Source organism: Lutra lutra, chromosome 7 (genome assembly GCF_902655055.1).
Source record: "Lutra lutra chromosome 7, mLutLut1.2, whole genome shotgun sequence".
NCBI lineage: Eukaryota > Metazoa > Chordata > Mammalia > Carnivora > Mustelidae > Lutra > Lutra lutra.
The window spans coordinates 29,218,533-29,232,008 of NC_062284.1; the positions used below are offsets into that span (position 1 = coordinate 29,218,533).

The window sequence follows — 13,476 nt, forward strand, 5'->3', positions numbered from 1 at the left end:
AAGTTAAAAAGAATTAAGTAAAGGCTTACTGTACTCAGGAACAAAGGTGTCCAACTACTATGCTAATCTACATAAGACCGACCATACAAAATTTAGGATAAATCAGAGCCTTTGGTTTAGAATAATGCTCACAGTGGAACCCAAACAGAAGACTGGCAAATGGTCTTTTGGTTCCAAACATCAGTGGTGGTGGTTAAGATAATGAATTCTGGAGTTTTTCATAGGTGTGTAAAAAAGTTGATTAATTCGCTTAATCTAACTTCAGGTTCTTCAAATACAAAAATGGAAATAATAAAACCCACTTATGAAGGATTATTTTAGAGATAAAATCAGATAACATGTGTAAAGTATTTAACCCAGTGCTTAGTGCACAGTAGGTGCTCATGAAATGATATGAATTAAAAATATTTCTAGGGGCACCTGGGTGGCTCAGTGGATTAAAACCTCTGCCTTCCGCTCAGGTCATGTCATGATCCCAGGGTCCTGGGATCAAGTCCCACCAAGCCCCACATCAGGCTCTCTGCTCAGCGGGAAACCTGCTTCCCTCCTCCCCCGCCTGCCACTCTGCCTACTTGTGATCTCTGTCAAGTAAAAACAAAACAAAACAAAACAAGAAAATAAACAAAAAAAATTTTCTTATCTGCAACAAAATGGAGGATCTAGAGCATAATCCTAAGCAAAATGACAAATACCATGTGATTTCACTCATATGTGGAATTTAAGAAACAAAACAAATGAGCAAAGAGAAAAAGAGACAAACCAAAAAACAGACTGTTAACTAGACAGAGAACAAACTGGTGGTTACCAGAGGGGAGGTGAGGGAGGTGGATGGGTGAAATAGGTAAGGGGGATTAAGAGTACAGTTATCATGATAAGCACTGAGTAATGAAGAGAACTAAATCACTATAATGTATACCTGAAACGAACATAACACTGTATGTTAACTATACTGGAATTAAAATTTCTTAAAATTAATACTTAAAAATTTTTCTTATCAAATCATGGAATTGGATAAAATATGAAACAAGTCTCTAAGTAAATGAGATGCTTTGTAGTTGAACAAAATAAGTGGCAAACATTTACTGAGTATCTTTTACATAATATACTATTAAAGGTATTGATTGAGGATGTAGAAAAGATAAAATTGTCCTTTCAAGAGGAATTAGGTAAAGACAGAGTTTTCTCTTCATTTCTGTCTTGGGTTTCTCTTTTTCCTTTTCCTCTTAGGGTTCAGCTTTTTTGCATACATACTCTGGGTTCCCACCTGGACTAGGAGGACCCCTCACATGATAACCCCTAATTCTGACCTTTCACCTGAGCCTCAGACTCCAACATCCTGTTGTTTTTAGATATTCCCACCTGAATATACCATAGGTAAAAACTCAACATGTTCAAAAGTGAGCTTTTCATCTCTTCCTAAAATCCATCCGCTCTTTCAATCCCGTGCTCTGGTTAACAATGCAGCAGCCACTTAAACACGCCAAAAGTCTAGCAGTAATCACAGTTCACCAATCATCTTAAACCCTCATTGATTTCTACTCTAAACACTTTCCAAGTCTACTCTCTCAATTCCATCCTTATCAATAGTACTCAAATCCAGATCATTATCTCTCAATATGGCCAATTCAGTAATCCAACTGGCCCACTCTTATCCTACCCCAGAATCATTTATAATGATCACTCTAAAATGAAAATCTTGTCACAGCATGCACCATCATATGTCAGACCCTTCCATGGCTATTCTCCATAGAATGAAGTCAAAGCTCACCCACAGAAAAAATGGACAGGACGACATTTAAAGTACTCAATGACCTGGCTCATGCCTATCTCCTCAGCTTCATTTCATATCTCCCCCTTTATCACACCACAGCCATACAGAATCCCATGTGTTCTCACGCTGTTCTCTTTGCCAATATATCCTTATCCTTTGCACGAATAGGAAATTCCTACTTGCTCTTCAAGGTTCAGGTCCAGTATCACTTTATTACCAGTATCACTTCCTCTGGGAAGCCTGCCCAGAGTATACTTCCCTACCCCACCAAGCTCACACATCATTACAACAAGCACACAGGAGACATTTGTTACACTGAAAAAAAATAAAAATTAAGCGAAGCCAGTGAGAAGAGAAACTAGTTGGATTGTAGTGTTTCTCTGGAGAAAATAAAATTTTGATCTGAAGATTTGAGGAGTATTTATTCACAGATTGGTGGAAGAGAGGAAACAAAAGCATTTGAGTGAAAGAGAGATGGACATGAACACATTTAGAGGAGAAATGTGTATAGTAAGGCTGGAGGGATAGTCAACAGCAAATAAAAACTCATAAATATTGCCATCCTTATAAAGAGGTTTAGGAACCACCACCAATAAATCACCAGACTTTTCAAATAATTTTCTCTGAAACTATATGGTATACTTACCATTTACAGTTATTACCTTACACTTCCATTAGAGGGATATTAGTTTAGAAAGATATCTTCATCTTTTAGTTAATCCCTTGCAATCTATAGGTTTAAGAAAGTATTCCTACTTAATTCCCATGTACTGAAGAACTTTACATAAAATCCTGAAATTATCATATATCTTTATGTTGCATGACAGTTTGCTGAATTGGAATAAGTTAATATAGACTCTTTCAGGTAGGTCAAGGGCTAGTCAACCTTACTAAATATTAACCTTTATTATTAGAACATTAGATTATTCCAAGTCAGAAGAAGAAACTAAAAATACAGAAAGCTTAATATTCAAGTCAACATGAATTAAGCTATAAATATTTTGTTCTCTGAATGCAGAATAATTAAAGAATATCAATCCTGAAACTTAAATACACTAGTCATAATGCAGACAAAGAAGAGATCTATGAGATATTCCCATATGTAGAGTGAAGATTAAGGTCATCTACCAAGACTAAAAGGAGGAAAAAAATTTTGTCATCTCTGAACTACACTTAATGACAAAATCTACTGCTTGCAGTAAAGACAGAGAACATTCACTCTAATACATTAGTTAGAAGACCACACAATTAGTCAAAAGGAAATCAAGTTAGAAGCTTAAGCGGCACAAGTAAATCAGCCACCCCAAACGGAAGCATCTCTAAATGGAATTCTGTACCATTTTTATTTTATATATTTAACTATATAGCTGTATAAGATAATAACAACCCAGGGCATATCTTCTATATCAAAAAGAAAGGTGATTAGAAAACAGATATATGTTGACAAAGCACAGAAGCACTTTGGAGCATAAAAGTTATTTGCATGGAGTTGTATGTCTTCTTGTCCTTGACTCTGTAAATGCCAATTCCCTGCTTTCAGGTTTGCAGACAATAAAAAGTGAGATACAACGCTGAATGTTAATTTTCAACATAACACTGATGTTATGTCAGAAGATATGGATAATTCTCACTCTCACATAATACCTGTCATGTTAAAATATCCCTACTGATACGAACCAACGTTCGTGAATGAAAGGTGGAAAAATTCTTTTGAGCTGTTGTCTTCAAGCAAATTGACAGATGTGAACGCACAACCACTAGTGTTCGATTATGAAACCCCCTCACACATAAACACCATTGTAAAATAAATTTCTCTAAGAGGGACTGAAAATGTTACAAGCTTGCTAAAGAGAGTAACACCAAGCTATAAAAGAAACTGGCAGCCCAAGAATATGATGTTGACAACCACGTTATGCTCAAGTGTGCTATATAGATGGTCATTTAGATGCTGTCAGCCAATGTCATCTGAATGTCTTCAAAATTCCATTTTCTGAAAAACCTGCTGACTTCGGGAAGGAATACAGAATCATCTATCTGATCTAAAACAGCAAACTGTTTTTGTCTGATATATATTTATCTTTCAACAAGAAGAGAGAGTTATATATTTCTTGTGATGATAATCTTAACCATAAATTGGAGCCAAAGTCTACACTGTACAAATGTAAGAATTGTTCATAAAAGAGTAGCAGATTTTATGTTCACATACAATCAATTCTTACTATTGTGGTAGTTATGTTCTATAAAGTTTTCATAAACGCTGCATCAGTGAATACTGTACTTCTACTGTTTCTAGGAAATGGGAAATACAGGGTGAGCCTCTGATTATAACATTTTCATCAAATGATCAATACATAAATTGTACTTTATGTGTATTTCACTTAAAAACATGTTATTTAATAAATATTGTTCACTCATTAAAGTCTAACTCAATAGTGTTATTCATGACTGAACAAAGTTTGTCTAACACAAATAATGTTGCCATAAGGCATATCAGAACTATGTTGTATTTAGGAACAGCTCTTCTGCACTTTGGAGAACATGTTAAACAGCCCAAAAAGGCACAAAAATATGAAAAATGTGGCACTAAGGAAATGGAGAAAAGGACATTAAATTATAGTATGAGAGTTAAAATAAGAAGGCAAATGTCACCTTGTTCAACCTCAGCTGAGAATGTGCAAATCAGGCAACTCATTTTTAAATTTTTTTAATTTTTTAATTTTTTAAAAGATTTTATTTATTTATTTGACAGACAGAAATCACATTAGGCAGAGAGGCAGGCACAGAGAGACGGGGAGGCAGGCTCCCTGCCGAGCCAGAGAGCCTAATGCGGGGCTCAATCCCAGGACCCTGGGATCATGACCTGAGCCGAAGGCAGAGGCTTTAACCCATTGAGCCACCCAGGCGCCCCAGGCAACTCATTTTTTTAAATTAATCCTTACATCCAATGTGGGGCTTGAACTCACAACCCCAAGATCAAGAGTCACATGCTATACCTACTGAATCAGCCAGGCACCCCAGGCAACTAATTTTTTCACCACTCTGAATACATCTACAAATGATCGTGGAAGCACCAAAATTATTGATTTGGGGGCTGCAAATAAATTGTAGCAAGTAAGGGAATTTGCAGAAATGAAAGCAATGAAGAATGAGGATCAACTATGTGTGTATATATCCCTGTGTATATGTGTGTATTTGAATGTATGTTTGTGTGTGTATATGCATATGACACATCTGAGAGGAAAGACAAGTTGTGGGACTCTAGTATGAGACTCTCCTGAGGTCCATTTCTGTATTTCCGCTTGGTAAACTGGATACCTCTTCCTGAATGTACTATGCGCACTTCAAACTTAACACACCAGGCTCATTTCTGTACTTACCCCGAACCTGCCTTCTGCTACATCACTACTCAAGTCACTATGACTCTCACTCATTTCTCCACATCTTACCCAGGCACCAGATCATACTGATTCAACCTCTGAAGTATCTCTTAAAGTTCATCTCTCCCCTTACCAAGCCCACTGCAGTCATCATTAAATGCCTTTTTATTGTTTGGACCACCGGCACAGTTTTACCATCTTCTTTCTCCATTCTCTACTCCAAAATCACAGGCTATATTACTGTCACTGTTAGTTTTCCAAGACCTAATTATACTTTCACTTCCTGATACCTATGTGATGAGCTCCAAATTTCTTGGTTAATGGTATATAGTGCTTCATTATGATTTGGCACCAAATCGTCCTTCTTTATTTATCTACTGTCACTCATCTCTGATAAACTCTATAGCCACAGTAATCTATTTCCCATTCTTTGAATATATCCTGCCCTTTAAAGAACCTTTATACATGTCAGAAATTCCACTAGCAATGCTCTTTCTTCCATTATTTATTTGCCCTCGAAGCCTCTTCTTATGTCACCTGCTTTATGGTGGTGGACTTTTCTGACTTTTCTGATGGGCCTTTTCTGTTGGGAGAGGGGGGGTGGGGTTATGGACATTGGGGAGGGTATGTGCTATGGTGAGTGCTGTGAAGTGTGTAAGCCTGGCGATTCACAGACCTGTACCCCTGGGGATAAAAATATATGTTTATAAAAAATAAAATTTAAATTTCTTTTCAAAAAAAAAAAAAACAAAAACCATTAACCATAAATTGGAGCCAAAGTCTACACTGTACAAATGTAAGAATTGTTCATAAAAGAGTAGCAGATTTTATGTTCACACACAGTCAATTCTTACTATTGTGGTAGTAATATGGACTTTTCTGATGGGCCTTTACCTCTACTTCAGGCCACGTTAGTCACTATATTCCCTATACTTCCATAACATTTTCATATACTCCTATTCTAAAATTACTTGAGTTCTAATTATTAAGGAAGTACAAGAATGTACAAGGTTGACCAAATACTGACTGCTCCTGTAGCTGGGTAATGCAGATTCATTAAACTAGAGTCTATTTTAGTAAGCTCAATTTCCATTAAAACAAAGTTTAAAAAGTCAAGAACAAAGAGAGAAAATATTTGACTATAAGTAATTGAAAATTGGACTTATGTGTGACTTAAACAAACATGGCATTAACTTTTTTTTCCTCCACATGAGAAGTCCAGAGTTCCCAGTCTAGGGTCATCACAGACCAAGTCCCTCTCTTTTTGCTGCATTAAGTGTGTTGATTTGTTGCTTCAAAGCCACTTGCAGTAGATAGAGGCATTATCTCTACATTCAAGGCAGAAAGAAGGATAGCGCAAGTCACTATCAAAAGCGTTTCTTCAGTGCCCTCAGCAAATTTAGTTTGTAATACATTGTCCATAAGCTCTTAACAGTGCCCTGATGGCCTGATACCCTTGCTTTGAATGCAGAGACTATATTTGTACTTTAGCAATCTAGTACAAAGCATATAGAGGTACTCTGTATCTAATGAATATATGAATCTAATAAAGGAAAATTATAGTATGCATAATAACATAAGAACTCTGCTAAATTTCTTTCTAAAAATACTATAATAAAAAGTGCTCTGAAAATTGCCAATACTGTGCGAATAAAGAACTACTAGTATTACAGTAGTTTGACATGTACTATCATGAGATGTTTTACTGTTCTCTTTGTAGGCAACCAGGTAGATGATTAACAAAAAGTCAAGAGACCTGAATTTTTGTCCAAGCAAAACAATCTTGATGAAACTCAACTGACTTAAAGATAATGTTATTGAAGATTATCTCCCAGGGTTGTTCTGAGGATAAGGGAAATGTAAACAATATGAAAGCACAGTGAAATGTACAAAACAGTATATACACATGCATTAGAAATGCGATGGTTCTATTAAGTCTTGAGAGGAAACTCACAGTTCCTATGTAGTATGCATAAAGATATATACCGCACGCCACCATCAATAATATGAATTAAACATGGATGCTGAATGTGGTTAGATGAGTTCCTAGATTTGGCCCTGGTTCGCTCTGGCTATGGGGAAGTAAACTAACCAGACCTTATATTTATACCTCACCAGAGAAACAATGCTTTATAAAATAAAATAAGTGTCTTGATGCAACTATGTAATATCCACAAACTGAAAAGTAGGATATGATAAACAAACTGGTTAATACAGAATAGTTGACATCAAATCCCAATTCATCAATTAATAATTACTACCAATAAATGAATAGTACAAAAGTAGGCCAAGGTCCTAAGGCACTTCTAAGTTAAATCAAGTGAGAAATAAGAATAGAAGCACTGAACATTAATTTTCCTCTGACTTTAATAAACTTGATTGAGCTTATAAAGACTACTCTTCAGGGTGATCTTATGGCTCATACGTACAGGCAACACTGAGGGTCAGAAATATTTCTGATTAATGATAACTTCAGTGGCCTGTTTTCTAAATTTTTATTAAGTTGTATATTTCCTAACCTATAAGAATGTTATAATAAGCATTATGTATATGTAACAAAAAACTAGCCAATACTAAGGAAGAGAAAAATGACAGTTCTAAAGCAAGAGAATCTCTACAGAATATTATATTAAGAATTCATGCATCTTCACCTTTATTGGATTTGGAGACAATAGCTGCTTTGAAGAAAAACATGGTCTTCTGTCAAGTATGTTTAATTAATTCTCACTTCCCAAACATTCAAATACTTTAACCTTATTATTAAAGATTTACCATTTCCTAATTCATTTAAGCAGAAACTATTCTCCATGTAGGTTACCACGGAATTATTAATACTGAAAACTGACTTATCTTAATACAAAAAACAGCATCAAGACTGTAGTTCAGTAAATTCCAGCAGAGTACTGTATAAAGCATCAGTAGGTCATAAGCAAAACTGAAAAAATTTCAACAGGGGATCAGACTTTTCTTACAATTATTTCTACAGGAGGAATATCCATTTCATAAGAAACCAAAATGTTAGAATAGTAAGAATGAGGGTGCCTGGGTGGCTCTGTGGGTTAAGCCTCTGCCTTAGGCTCCCGTCATGATCCCGGGGTCCTGGAATCGAGCTCCACGTCTGCCTCTCTGCTCAGTGGGGAGCCTGCTTCCCCTCTACCCTCTCTGCCTACTTGTGATGTCTGTCTGTCAAATACATAAATAAAATCTCTAAAAAAAAAAAAAAAAGAAGAAGAGTAAGAATGAGCTTATGCTTTATAGCTGTACCCACCTACTTTCAAATACATCAATTTTTGTTTTTAAATGGGGAGAAACAATGTTTCCCTTCCTGTTTTATCTGCATACATTGTTTTATCAGCTAAAACTGCAACAGTGAATATTCTTCCTACAAAGAATTTGGCATATCTGTAATAAACAATAAATTATTTGCTAATGTATATAAAAATAAAAGTTGTAAGTGATATAATTACAATTAGGAGCCATTTTAAATAGTTAACTTTTCAGATGGAGGAGGAAGTATATTAACTTAAAGATTTATTGCTTTTTAAAACATTCATGATTTTGTCTCATTAAAAACTAGAGAGGATATTATATATTAATAAATGATTCAATACAGCAGAAGATACAACAGTTCTGCACATTTACACATCTACTGACAGACCACCAAAACATATGAAGCAAAAACTGACAAGATTGAGGGCAGGAGGCACCTCAGTGGCTCAGGTCATGATCTCAAGGTCCTGGGATCCAGCCCAGGGGCTGGCTCCCTGCTCAGTGGGGCATCTACTTCTCCCTCTCCCTCTCCCACTGCCCCTCCCCCCTGCTCATGTGCTCTCTCTCTAAATAAATAAATAAAAATCTTAAAAAAAAAAAAACTAAAGAGAAAATAAAGAGTTGTACAATAATAGTTAGAGGCTTCAACATCCCACTCACAATAATGGATAAAGCAACCAGATAGAAGATAAGAAATAAAGGACTAAACATCATAAACCAACTAGACCCAAAAGAGATATACAGAACCCTCTACCCAACACAGAGTATATATTCTTCACAGATGCATGTAAGACATCTTCCAGGACAGACCATATGTTCAGCCACAAATTAAGCCTCAACAGATTTAGAAAGATAAATATCACACAAAATATCCTTTCCAGCCACAACAGGATAAAGTTAGAAACCAAGAACAGAAGTAAAACTGGAAAATTCACAAATTTGTGGAAATTACACTACACACTCTTCAGCAACCAATGGATTAAAAAAAGAACTCACAAGAGACATTAGAAAATACTTAGACATGAATGAAAATGAAAATACAACATGCCAAGACTGACGGGAGGCAGGGAAAGCAGTGCTAAGGGGAAAATACATAGCTATAAATGCTTGCATTAAAAAAAGAAAAAAGAAAAAGCTCAAATCAGCAACCTAAGCTTACAATTTAAGCAACTAGAAAAAGAACTAAACCCAAGATAGCAGAAGGAAGGAAATAATAAAGATTAGAGCAGAGATAAAGGAAATACAGAATAGAAAACCATAGAGGAAAATCAATGAAACCAGAAGTTTCTTGAGAAGATTGTTCCTTAAAAAGATCAACAAAGTGACAAATCTTTAGCTTAGATAGACTAAGAAAAAAAGAGAAAAGTCTCAAATTATTAAAATCATTCACTAAAATTAAAGTGGAGTCCTTACTACCAATTCTAAAGAAATAAAAAGGATTATAAAAGAGTTTGGGGCACCTGCGTGGCTCAGTCAGTTGAGTGTTGGACTCTTGGTTTCAGCCCAGGTTGTGATTTCAGGGTCTTGAAATACAGCCCCACAGTGGGCTCTGTGCTTAGGGCAGAGACTGCCTGTCCCTCTCCCTCCCCTTTTGCCCCTCCCCCCAATCCAAACATGCATACTTGCACACTCAAATAAATCAATAAAATTTAAAAAAAAAAAAGGGTTCTATGAACAGCTATACATTAACAAACAGGATAACCTAGAGGAAATGGACAAATTCCTAGAAACACAAAACCTATGAAGAATAAATCATGAAAACATAGATCTGAATAGACCTATAGCTAGTAAAGAGATTAAATCAGCAATCAAAAATCTCCAAACAAAGGACCTGATGGTTTCGCTAGTGAACGCTGCCAAACATTTAAAGAACTAAAGCAGTCCTTCTCAAACTTTCCTAAAACACTGAAGAGAAAACATTTCTTAATTCATTCTATGAGGTCAGCATCATCCTGATGTCAAAGTCAGACAAAGACACTACAAAAGAGACAAAAAGCCCAGAAATAAACCCTCACATATATTTCACATATATGCAAATCAGAAGTATAATGAGATACTACTTCACATCCAATAGAATGGCTAGTATGAGAGAAAGAGGAAAGGGAAAGGAAGGGGAAGGGAGGGCAGGGAAAGGGGAAGGGAAGGGAAGGGCAGGGAAGGGTAGGGCAGGGCAGGGAGGGCAGGGCAGAAAGAAAATAAGTTCTGGTGAGGCTGTGGAGAAATTGGAATACTTGTACACTACTAGTACTAATTTAAAACGATAACCGTTGCTACAGAAAACATAATGGTGATTCCTCAAAAATTAAAAATAGTTACCATATTACCCAGCAATTTACTTCCGAGTCTATACCCAAAAGAAGTGAAGGCAAGCAGCACTACTAAACCAATGCTAAAATACAAAAGCCACTCGAGTGTCCATTGACAGACGAATGAATACAATGGAATATTATTCAGCTTCAAAAAGGAAAGAAATTTTCCCATATGCTGCCAACATAGACAAACCTTGAAGACATTAGCCTTCATTAGTTCATTAGGGAAATGAACTAGTCACACAAAGACAATGATCCCATATACAAGGTACTTTAAGTAGTACTTAAAGTAGTCAGAATCATAGAGACAGAAAGTAGAATGGTGGATGCCACAGGGCTGGGGGCAAAGGAGAATGGGGAGTATTAGAAGGCCGAGGGACTATTATAAAGTATCCTCCAAAATTAAAAGGCATTTTGAGACCAAAAAACAAAGTAGGCAATGCAATACATTTTACAGAGTTTTACTCAGGTTAATGAATTGAGGGGGAGGATCAAGCAAATGATGATCCAGACCTACACAGTTATTTCCCAAAAAAGTCTGGCCCTTAGCTACAGGTTTTATAGAGCAAGGGGACACAGGCGGAACTGTAGGGAGCTCATAAGGTTCACGTGCATTTCAGAGGCTTTGCATTCACCTAATTGACACATCTCATGATGTTATCTGTGCATCAGGAAGAGGAAAGACTATGTTATTTGAACAAATTTACAGAGAGTCAAAGCCAAAGCAATCCTCCCCACATTCCAACCCTGCTGGGCATTTCTAAGGCATTTATCCTAATCTCCAAGGGACCTAGAACATGTAGCCCCAAGAGAGGTCACAGAGAGGACATAAATAAGACGAAGGGCCAATGATGGAGTCAGTATTGTCATCACTCCTATAAGGAGTTATTGTTGAGTAAGCATAAAGCAGTTTTACAAGATGAAAAGAGTTATAGAGATGGATGGTGCTGATGGTTCCACATTATGAATGTATATAATGTCAACTGTACACCTAAAATGGTTAACATGGTAAAATTTATGCTTAATCCATTTTACTACAATAAAAAGAATGAGAAAACATTGAGGTGTAATGGATGAAATAAATGGGCCACCACAGAGTAAGAGAAGAATCTACATGTCATGATTAAGGGGGAAACATTATAAAGAAGGAAGGGGGGAAGGAAATAAGAAAAGAAGGAAGGTAGATAGGGAGAGAGAGCAAAAGGGAGGGAGGGATTCACACACATACACATATATATACACAGAGAAGTACACTTTGAACTTTGGCCCAAAGCACCAGGTACTATAGCATAGCGAATGCCCCCTGGGGATATCAATTAATGTCATATTCTGACATCAAAGATATAATTTCCAACTTGGTCTAAAGTAACCAAAATTGGACTAAATCAGGAGTAATCAACTGAAAAAAAGAAAAGAAAAGAAAAAAAAAAAAAAAACAGAAAAACCCCGCAGATCTGAAAGATCCAGACACTGTTCCACTGTCACTCCCTGTTAGGATATCAAACTGAATTTGGAAGAGTTCAGTATGAGTTCCATTTGCTGAAGTTAGGTCTCAGGATACACACATAGCATGGTTGCTCCTGGAGCCACTGACTTGATAGATGCTATGGGCAAGTACTAGTGCCATTTGCTGAAAAAAAAGCACATATTCCACAGTAGCTACTTAAAATCAACATTTTCACAGCTTCAAATGGTAATAGAAGTAAAATATTCTAATTTCAAACTCACTCCAAGCTGCCAATTTAAAAATGTATGTTCTTAGAAACTTCTACAAGCCTTAAAGTAATGTGTTACTAACACCTGCGACTGCCTGTTCCCTGAAGCCTGTGTCACTTCAGCTGACATAACAACTCATCCTCCTTGGAGGAATTCAGTCCCCTTGTCACACAGTCCTGGTCAAGCAGGTGAAAATACTTGTCATGGGCGATTCTCTTAGCGTAATAAGATGTCTCTAAGCTCTTTAGAATCTGTAGACAGATTCTACTTGTCAGCCACCTCCCTCTTTTGCCACTCCTGGTGCGGACTATGTGCTCTCTTAGTGGGGACCTGGTACCCCTTTTGTGAAACAGCAGCTGGAGAGACTCTGGTGCTCACCGTGGCCAACAAAAAGCCCAAGGAAGGAGTCAAGACTGAGAACAATGATCCCACTTATTTGAAGGTGGTGGGGCAGGATGGTCCTGTGATGCCATCTAAGACCAAGTGGATATACCATTTAGTCAACTAACAAAAGCCCAGTGTGAGGACAGGGTTTGCCAATGGGGCAGATCAGTCTGCCAACTGATGGGCAGCCAATCAATGAAACAGACACACCTGTGCAGCTGGAAGTGGAGGATGAATTCAACTGATGTGTTCCAGCAGCAGACAGGAAGTGTTTACTAAAAATGGAATCTGCTGTTTGACCCCAGAACTCTGTTCCTCCAGACCAAGAAGGCACTCTCAGTGAGAAAGCCACAATTTGGTTCCACCACACCTTGACTACTACAGTATCGTTTTCTCTATTCTTTCGTTTTCCCCATTCCTTTATCGTACATAAAGTAACTGTGTATGTGCACAAGCATATTGCATTTTTTTTGAAGATTTTGTTTATTTATTTGAGAGAAAGAGAGAGCAAGAGCTGGGAAGAAGGGGTAGAGGGAGAGAGACAAGCAGACTTCCTGCTGAGCAGGGTGCCCAGTGTGGAGCTTGATCCTAGGATCCCAGGATCATGACCTGAACTGAAGGCACACACTTAACTGATAAAGCTACCCAG

General features: G+C 37.0%; 1 protein-coding gene and 1 pseudogene across 12 annotated transcripts in view; one reads left to right on the top strand and one right to left on the bottom strand.

Annotated features, from left to right (window-relative positions):
• The window catches only part of PEAK1 (pseudopodium enriched atypical kinase 1), a 306,788-nt gene that overhangs the window by 180,023 nt on the left and 113,289 nt on the right, over window positions 1–13,476 (bottom strand). The window lies entirely within an intron of this gene.
• On the top strand, window positions 12,673–13,106 carry LOC125104378 (small ubiquitin-related modifier 2-like; annotated as a pseudogene).